We start from the raw sequence: 10,212 nt of genomic DNA, 5'->3' as shown, positions 1-10,212 counted from the left end.
CACAATGCAATCCAAATACAGTTTTCCCCCTTCGCCGTCTTCTGTTTTTAACACCACTTCAAAGGCAGAGGTTCAGATGTGAGAATGACATGGCAAGAAAAAAAAGTACCCTTCCCAACAAAAAAGTACCCTTTCCAAAAAAAAAATCCCTTCAATTATAGTTTTCTCTGTCAACTTACATTTATTTAATTTTTTCGTTGTTGAATTACCAGCCACCCTCGGTTGTCCCATTTTAGATTCATTGTTCGTGTCTCGACAACAGTCTGGGACTACTCTCCAAATAAGGCAGACGTGGAGTGCGTGCTTCCTGAGTGCGGCACTCCTTGTGCTCAGCTGCAATGCGATCTGGTGTGAGAGGACTGAACTAGACCCCACATGGTGCAGGGGTCCAAGCTCACACCCTCCTCCAGCGACTGACTGACTGACTAAGTGCCTCACTCACACTCTCAGATGGGTTGCAGTGTTGCTACGCGCAGGCAGGCAGACAGGATTCACTCAAATATTTTGGGATGTTTGGTCACTGAAACAGTTTCAATAGTTTCAATAGTGTTAAATCGTTTCCGTAGAGTTCCATTGGTGGGTTGGGAGAGGAGAGCATGAGGCATGAAATTTAAAGTCATCCTATTGTATTGTGTCATATCAGCTGGGCCGGAATGCAACTTATGTGCTATGAAATATAGTTGGTTGTTTAGGAGGTCAAACCACTGCAGAAGCTGGTCTCTGTGTGGGCCTCTTTGAAGGACATATTTTGAGGCCCCCATAGGTCAGTTTGGTTTTCCGACGCAGCCGGCCACAGAATGCTCCGCCTGCTCCCGTCGTCGTCGTGATCCCCATAGGTCGCTCGCGCTTTCCACAGAGTAGCATCTCCGTGTTGAGCCCCCCCCCCCCCCCCCAACTGTCTCATCCCCCAGCAAGCCTGAGCGGCCAACCCAAACCACCAAGACCCAGGGAGAGCAACACAAAGTGCCTGGGGCTCCCTGCAGCAGACCACCTCATGCACTCCCAGCTTTGAGATTCCTGGTTATTTATGGTCAAGGGATGTCCTGTCTCGGTCGGACCCGCTGCACTGGAGCCTATGTTGGCCTCCCCCTAGTGCCGGGGGACTTCTGAATTAAAATATATGCGCTTTTCTGGAGAGGCCTTCAGATTGGCTTGCCAGATGATATTGGAAGAACGTTTTTAGTGTTGTGATGAATGGTCTGAAAGGGAGTCGATGAAGAGAAAGTAGAAGCTTATACTTTCTGAAATGTTCTTCCACTACTGGGATGGATATTTCAATTGAGCAAATGTTTGGCAAAGCCATCATTTCTCTGCAGACTGTGAACATGTAAAACTGACAACAGAGACAACATAAATGCTGCAGCCAAGTAACATGTCAATCGGAATATGAAAAAAAATACAGATGTGTTTAAATTGAGACAGTAGGTCCATGTCTGGGAACAGCATTTCTTTCTGTAGTTGCTCTGCAAAACACTACAAAGATATCTTTTAGTTAGTTATAATTATTAACACAGCTTTCTGAAAGTTAGTAAAAGCAGACATAGAAAGCTAACACAAGAAAACTTTCTCTACTGTCTGCTACTTTGATGAACCCTCAGTTCATCTGAGATTCAGTTGTTGAATTATGAATTTTTTATATATATTTCATGTTGGTTACTCAGTAATTTTTCTTTTTTTTACATTTTTTAACCACCAAAATACACAGTAGGCATAAGACTAACAATTATTTTGGCTTGCCTCTTAATTTCATATCAGTTCATTTTTGCCATTAGTTGTCTGCAGAACCAAATGAACAGAACATAAATAATTTTATAAAATTGTATAACATGTTCTGACAACTCATAAATTGATAGTTCACATTTATCTACACGCAGTAATTAAACCAGCCCCTATTTGATGCATGATACTGTCATCAAACACTTGCCTGTAACTCAAGCCCCTTTCTTAAAAAACGATTGCCAGTTTGTGGAAACCCATATATCCTGGATGACTCTTGTGTGAGTGGTGCTGAAAGGTGTTGACTGGGCTTCTTGCTAAGTGAAGGATTAAATGTACATTTGCTGTGCCCCACCACACATTGGTAAAAACAGTTGATGTCACGGCAGCAGACATAGGCAGAAAAAAAAATCCATAGAGCATATTTTGAGTTCCTTCGAGTGAGACTTGAGACGTTGTGTCTTCATGTGCTTTGTGTCATTGCGTTGGCTTGGAGCTATGGCAGGCTGATATGCCTAATGTCAGTCATTTTGAACAGTCGTTATATTTGCTTGCCTGTTTTGATTAGTCCCCTCCATGGTAACAGTCATAGACATAGGAAAGAGTAAAGAAAGGTTTTTGATCATACTCGGAGAGAGGCAGAGAAAGAGCTAAACTGTCTGCTCTATCTCGAGCGTAGGTTGCAGCCATGGTCTTCTTGTAAAGGTCAGGGTCCTGACTGGCATTTGGGCCCTGACAGAGATGACCCAGATTCAGTGTCACCGCTGGTTCAGAGAGGTGGGCTCAACTCGTCCTCCACAGAGCCCGCCCAGCGTGGGGGGTGGGGGGGGGGGTGGCAGCGACCAGTCAATGGGAGGGGCTGCAGGCATGACATTCTGAGAGACATGTGATTAAAAATATGACTTAGGAAAATGTGGTTCTACTGCTGGAGGGGGGTTGCTGGGGGAAAATTTGATACAGGAAAAACAAACCCTGGCGCACCCTCCCACAAGTTCACAATTGTGAGCGAGATATCCTGATGAGAGCTGTCACTGGCTTGTTATTATGAAATAAATGTTCTTGCGTGGAAGGGGGTGGTGTCAGTGTGAGGGAAATGTGTGTGTGTGTGTGTGTGTGTGTGTAAACCCACACATGCACATGTGTACACAAAATATCTGCGGAGGGTTCACGGCCTTCGAACTCAAACGGTGACGGGCGCGCTCTAAACAAAATCAAAGCTACCCATCCCGCTGATAGGACCCGGCGCTGCACCGCGGGCCCTCGCACGCTCTCTCGGACGCCCATTCACAAGCCTCCCTCGCTTTTGCCAAAACAGCGCCAATGATCATCTATCACGGCGCAATAAATCCTGCTGAGAGAGCGCCTCACACCGAGACGAGACGGCTTTCCCCGTTATTGACGGTCCCTGGCTTCATTTAGGAAGTGTTTGAAAAGGCAGATGTGATTGGTTATTTTATTAAATTGTTGCCACTGGCAACATAATATTTTTGTGTACGAGGGGAACCGTGGAGGCTGAGCATGCCGGAGGCCTGAGGGGGAGGGGGGGTTATTTTTCACCCAAGCTATATGAGCATTTTGTTGGGTCTCGCTGCGGTGAGCAATTAACTGTTTTGCTGCAAGCGTTCCTGTCTTCTCCTAACGCGTAAACACAAGCACTTTGTCACTTTAACAACACATTTGCACCGACACTCAAATGTAGGGGCACATCCTTATCCGCCCGCCTTGGCTGTTGCTATGCTTCTTTCAATATATAGTTAACTTTGACAAACATATTTGTTTAGATGTGCATTGAATATTCTGCTGGATGCGGAGCATATGCAAATATATAGCTGCTTAACAATCACGACTGAATTTTAAAAGGTCTAAATGTAAGATACAGGCTTCCTTCAAATGTTGTTGATTAGTATCCCAGCATAATGTAATGTTGTAAAATGAATAGACCAGTAGGCCTGGGTGAAATAACTCAATGTCCCAGCTTTTACACTTTATGTATTTAATTACTTTCTCAGAAATATTATGGTAGACTTAATCCATAATGGTTGAACATTTAGCCTGCTGTAATAATCAAAGATTTTTGTAAAATGAATACCTTTATTCTGCTTGTCATTGACCTATTTGGTAATATTAACTACTATGTTCCTACCATGTCTTTCTGTCTGCACACACACTGTTGAAATTAATTCTAAGTCCGACACAAGTAATGACCTATCAACAGTTGGTGTGTACACGTGGGGTCTTTTAACTGATTAGACTAACTGGGCAATTTGGCCAAGCCATGAACTTCTTCAGTGTCAGAAGACTTCCTGTCTCCAGATGAGTCATCAGTTTTAACTCCAGCGACTTGCCATTGGCCCGAATGGCTGATTATAACTGGCTATTCCCCTGAGTATTGCCCTGCCTACGGGTATGGCCAGATAAGATACGAGCCGCTAAGATACAGGAATGAAGGTGCCTCACTGACTATTGACATTTGTTGGGAAACCACAAGCTTAATTTGTCTCTGGGTCTCGCTTGCCCCTCAGAGTCTGGTCAGCTCCAACAAGTTGTCATGCCAGTGGCCTGAGCCCCAAATTGGCTTATGTCATAGTTTGGACATCCCCTGATGCTATTTATTGCCACCCGCTGTAGTGATGGACTAAAAAAGCTCTTGACACTAGCTATTGCTTTTCAGCACCAGAGCTTCCGACTGCTAACAGGGCCCCTGCTATCTATCCCCTCCTTCAGACTGATACACTCTCTCTCACACACACACACACTAGGAGGACATGTGTGCTCTCCCAGTGTCTTCCACCAGGTTCTGTGGTGCCTGTCAGGCCTGAGGTGTGCGTGTTCATCACCACCTTAATGTAATTCCCAGCAACGCATATGTAGTGGATCTGCAGCTCTTCCCACAGATCCCACTGCTGCCTGGTGAAGAGGGGAAGGAAAATCATGTGTCACTCTAAATGCTGCACGTTGCAGATATGCAATTGGAAACATCTTTGCAGTGTATTTACACTGATGTTTAAATCTTTCAGTTAGTTGTTTATATATAGGCTACTAAAATGTAACCTGTATAAGGGCAAATCCGCAACATGTTTTAAATAAGCTTCATGACACTTAAATAATTAAATGCTTTGCCATGAACTATAGGCTACACTGCACTGAACTATCGCAGTGTAGCTTACTTTAACTGGGTCACAGACGCACCAATAATAACAATACCGTCATAACCAACGCTGGTGTGCAACCAATGGGCTACTTTATTTAGATCAGAATGCAGTAATTATTTAGTCTACTGCAACAATTATCTCAAAGAAAGTCTAAATGTTACTTCTGTATCAGATTGCAATTAATCATATTTCCTAGGCTATGTCAAAACAAGTGCAATGTGCTACAGTAGGCTACCTTCTATTATTTCACCACAGAGGTTCTGTGTTAGAAGCTTTCTTCTTTGACGTTTGATTATTTAAGCATTATCCTCTTAACTCGTTTCACTGGGATAGGGATTGAGCGAGGTTGTTAACTAAGTGGCCATTCCTAATATCACCAGATTTGTCTCCAAAATGTGGACTAAATCTCGTTATCGGCCTGTAAAGCCGCGGAGCTTACATTTTCTGGCTCTTTAACCGTTTTTCCTTCTCACTGAGCAGCTGGAAAACCAGACACATCAAAGACCCTCAAAGCTAATCTTCTGTAATCTGCGTTTACACTGTTTACCGTTTGAACTTTGGTGGTAATTAGAATAAAGCATGATTCTCACCTAAGTTTTATATTTCAAAAGACTAATTTTAGTAGCCTACCCTATCGTTCCTCAGAAATAAGATTTGTCTACCCATCAGCCAAGTAGGCCTATCATATTAGATAGCCTAGCAGACGAATGCGTGTCAGTATAGCAACAATAAAACTGGTTATTAATTGTGAAAATATTATGTAAAAAATATTTTCGTTGTTAAAAATGTGTAGGCCTGTGATAAAAATGTATCGAATTCACGTTCATGCTCCCTCGACGTCTCAATGAATCTTACCCCACTAAGCAATGTTTGTGAGTCGCCATCAGCAAGCAGGGGCTATGGTGAGTGACACCGACGTTCCTTTCCCGTCTCTTCTTTCTCTCTCTACTGTTCAGACACACCATTACTTTGTTGTGAAAAATAAGGAGTGTTTCTAACTGCCACCCGAGACGATAATGGTTAGTGATGCCACTCTCAGTCATAATCTTCAAGTGGTTCAAGACTAATGGTTCGGGCGTCTTTATCCTGGGTGTGTTAGTTCATGCCTATGATTTTACCCATCAACATCTTGCCCTGCACTGACGTTAGTGTAACTGAATAAGTGAGATGACATGAAAACTATGAAAAGCTATTTTAAACACCAGGTAGCTTTGCAACAGGTCCCTGATATAGCCTAGGCAAGCATGATCGCTATTCAATTACCTAGGCTACTTTACCCGAAACCAAGTGGCCTATGCATGATCGTGGCTGAAATAGAAACATAATGCCACAGATAGCCTACATATAATAATGTATCCGACTTCAGCGTTGCGATTGCAATGATATGCAAACCCGAAAATTCAACAAGTAATTTTAATGATTACTGCAGCCTATGATCAAACAGAAAATGGCCTAAGCAGTCAGATTTCATTAGACTCTGAATATGGACAAGCCTATCACTGTCATTATATAGGCTACACCTCGCTGACTGTAAGGGCTAAGCTGCTGCGCACATGTTGATGAACCCTGACCAAAAACTCACTCATCATCAATGAAATATTAATTGATACGGAAGCAAAAATTGTAGCGAACCGTTGAAAAGTTGGTTTTCTCTTCCTTAAGTTTTAGAAATAACTAAGTATGGACAATGTGTTATGCACATAGATTACTTTTATTTTATCATCCAGAAGGGGTCGCCATGACGTTGTAGCATTGTGCCCAGGGGTGCGTTTGGGCGGGGGAGAAGCTCTCTCTCCCCCTAGCCCTGTCTCCATTCTTACTGTTTACTCTCCTCCTGAGCCAATGGCCAACGTTTTCTGTTATTTACAGTTCTCGTGAAATGTCTCACTTTGCTGCCCTGGGCTTCCCGCAAGACATTTCTAACCTTTTTTTTGTTCAAATAGCCGAAAAATGTATGCACTAATGCAAGTTAGGAAACGCGATAAATCATTAACATTTTTGCGCCTGTTAGTTCCGCCGATCAAGATGGTATTTATTTGCAGAATCTAGTCCTCAAGCTATGAACCGTGATTATTTCAGTCGAAGACCGGTCAAATGTTGACAACCTTTAAGCCAATCTAACACCCAACATTAGCAAAGGGAATCTAATGAGAAAATATCAGATCGTCCAGCCCCAGGGTCGCTAATTAAATCTTAACTGATTGAAAAATAAAGGCTCTGGGTCCTTAGGCTTGACTAAACTCTAAGCTATTTTATTCTATTGCACTTCACTTATTTTTCAGTCATATGTCCTTTCTTATTTTTCTAACCTCCGACTGACCATTTCAATTTTCTATTGCCAATTCTGCACCCTTTAGCAATGCGATTTAACTAATTAGAAATTTTACATCATCGAGTTTAAAGGAGAGGGGGAGGAGGGAGAGCAAAATCTGTCACTCATTTTTAAGAAGACAAGCACCCGTGGAGTGTGAAGAAATCGGCTCTAATTCAAAAAAGCGACCATGCGAGAAAAGTCCTCAACATTACCCTGCCAGTTATTAATGTGATCTTCCTTTCAGAACAGAGACTGCTTTCGGGTTTATCTCTTTTCATAAGACACCTCTTATTCTTCCCCTTGTTAAGATGTGTTTAAGTGGCAACTATTTCAACAATTTGGTGGGGGAAAAAACAGAGAAACCCTTTTGTGTTTTATTTTGCATTTGATGTTTATCTCATTCTTATTAGCCGTATGAATATGGCACTGCTATAAAGGAACAATTTTGTCATATAATTCATAGGTTACTACTTCTAGACTAGACCTACTAGTAGGCTACTAGGCTACTAGCCTACTACTAACATAATAATAATAATACTAATAATTATAAATGAGCGTATAATATTAACATTTTAAGTAGGTTATTACAATAGAATATATTACAGTTAGATTATATAAAATAAAAAAATAGGATATAGGCCTACATAATAAGTTATTGACTGTCTCCCGGAGGCACGTTCATGAAGAGTAAATGCAAGTTGGCATCTAGCACTACAGAGGATTGGGCGAAGGAGTTAGCAACATTCCTGCAGGGAATAAGTTGTTGACAATTAGCACACACACACACACACACACACACACACACACATACACACATTCTCTCTCTCTCTCTCTCTCTCTCTCTCTCTCTCTCTCTCTCTCTCTCTCGACGGCCTTTACCCTGACAACAAACCAAAGCATAAAGACAGAAGTGTCGGTGTCAACCTGTAATTGAAATAACTGTGTAAGCATTGGTCGAGAAGTTTAACTTTAAAATCTTCAACAGGCATATGCATTAATGCAGTTGCACTGTCCTGTATTTTTTTAATGGCACACAAACCAGATATGTCTTAATGCCACCTTGTAGTTAGGCTACTACATTCTGAACTTGATAAACAACAATATAAGCTGTGTGCGTTTCTTGTCTTGTAATGAGGCAATGGAGATCATGCAGAGGATCCATCTTAAATGGCCTTGTTGTTCTAATGAAATGAAACGAGATGAGACCGGACAGCAACAGCTATCTGCATGAAGGAACGCAAATCCATCGAGCTGTTTTTTTTTTTTTTTTTTTTTTTTGCTATAAACAAATCACGTCGGTTTTTCCAATTTCCAAACACGAAACAGTAGAACTTTTTGTGGAACGGTTTGAATCTGAAACCAGTTAGCCTATATATGAGTATATAAAAACACAAGCATTCCCTCCAGAAACCCTTTTGGTTAGCTATAATAAAACATTTTCCCTGTGCTTTATTGATCAGTCACTCTGAGCTAATGTAATTATCCTCATCAATAGAGGACTGCAGGGAGAATCATTATGCGGCTGACAGTGATAAATGATCACCGAAATGCGGCCCTTTTCTCCCAGGAACCCCCGCTTCTGACCCTCTCACATATATAACGTAGTCATAGAAACACCTTATGGCAAAAGAAGGGGAAAACTGCTGAAATGTAAAAGAAGAGGGCAACCCAAAATGGAAACCGCTACAAAAAGAAAGCTAACAAAGGCTGAGTTTAAAAATGAGAAATACAAACAATTCTCCATCTGACGTGCAAGTAGGCTAGATTATCTAGTTCCCTCGGCTCCGAAATTAATAGCAGCAGGGGAATAATAACAAAATAAAAGATAATACAGAGATAGGCTAAATGTACATACACATAGATAAAATAAAATACAACATCAGTTGCCTGTTATGTTTTAAAAAATGATAGTTGCTGAAACTTATTAAGGGGGATAGTGAGTGTGACTGCATTTGACGCATATAAGGCTGCACATTTTCTTGAATCCCCATATTCCGCTTAATATTAGTGCATGTTGTATTCTTTATTCAAAATGTAAAGCAATTATTAAATCTCAACATTGAGTGGGCACTGCGGAACCAAATATTGTGAGGACCTTTGGTAAGGATCAGATATTATCAACGGGTTAAGGGTTTATTAACATGTTGCCTTTGTGCGCAAGAGTGCTCATGGTTTTGCGCATGTTTATTGTGGACATTTAATATCGTTGGATGCGAACGACGCATGCAGGAGCAGGGAAAGGCTTTGGCTCGGGTATTGTGCAGCGGGAATGTTCCGTATTTTATTCCTGCAGCGGTACCCGAAGTAGCTTTGACAGAGAGGAGATGAAGGGGAGGGGTTGTTTAGCTCGGCTGGATCATCCATCATCCCTGTCACCCCGAATCGGGAAAGAGAAGCAGCAAAGGCAATCTACCTTCTGTCTCTTCAAAAAAAGAGAGAGGAGAGAAAAGAGAGAAAGAGACGAAGGATGAAAAACTATTAATATTAGAGTCTCCCTCCTTCACAATAATGCAGGAATCTCTCTCCTGATAATCCCTTCTCACACAGTTCTTCGTTCTGTTTTCAGTATCTCCAAGATTGATAAAACTTAACATATCCAATTCTGAGGATAGGCTACTACATCATTGCGAATTGCTTGCATGAGGACTATTGCAGGCAACGGTATAACCTTCCAAAATCAAATAATACATATTTTATTCATTCCTGATCTCTTGATTACTGAGTAAAATTGTACGTGCATGTGTTAGAATATTTTATCTATTTATGGATTAAAGACGGAAAGGCATGCCACAGGCAACTTTCATTTTGTCACTATAGTGGTGGGTTGTAATTGCTTCCATTCTTGGTAAAATTATTGTAACCCTCTCTTCATTTTTTCAAGACTTATCACTGGATTTGTGTGTGATTTTAGTTGACCTACCACCGAGAAGTATACCGGAATTAAAAATATAGGCTGCATGCTAGTAGCCTACATAGGTCTATATTATTTTCTTTATCGACCCTGCATCATTTGTCGTGATTTTCGATTTG

The sequence above is a fragment of the Alosa pseudoharengus genome, unplaced genomic scaffold, assembly GCF_046254945.1.
Source record: "Alosa pseudoharengus isolate Yale_2024_CS ecotype anadromous, Long Island Sound unplaced genomic scaffold, YU_APseudo_1.1 YU_APseudo_1.1_scf_22, whole genome shotgun sequence".
Taxonomy (NCBI): domain Eukaryota; kingdom Metazoa; phylum Chordata; class Actinopteri; order Clupeiformes; family Clupeidae; genus Alosa; species Alosa pseudoharengus.
This window is presented reverse-complemented; position numbering follows the sequence as displayed.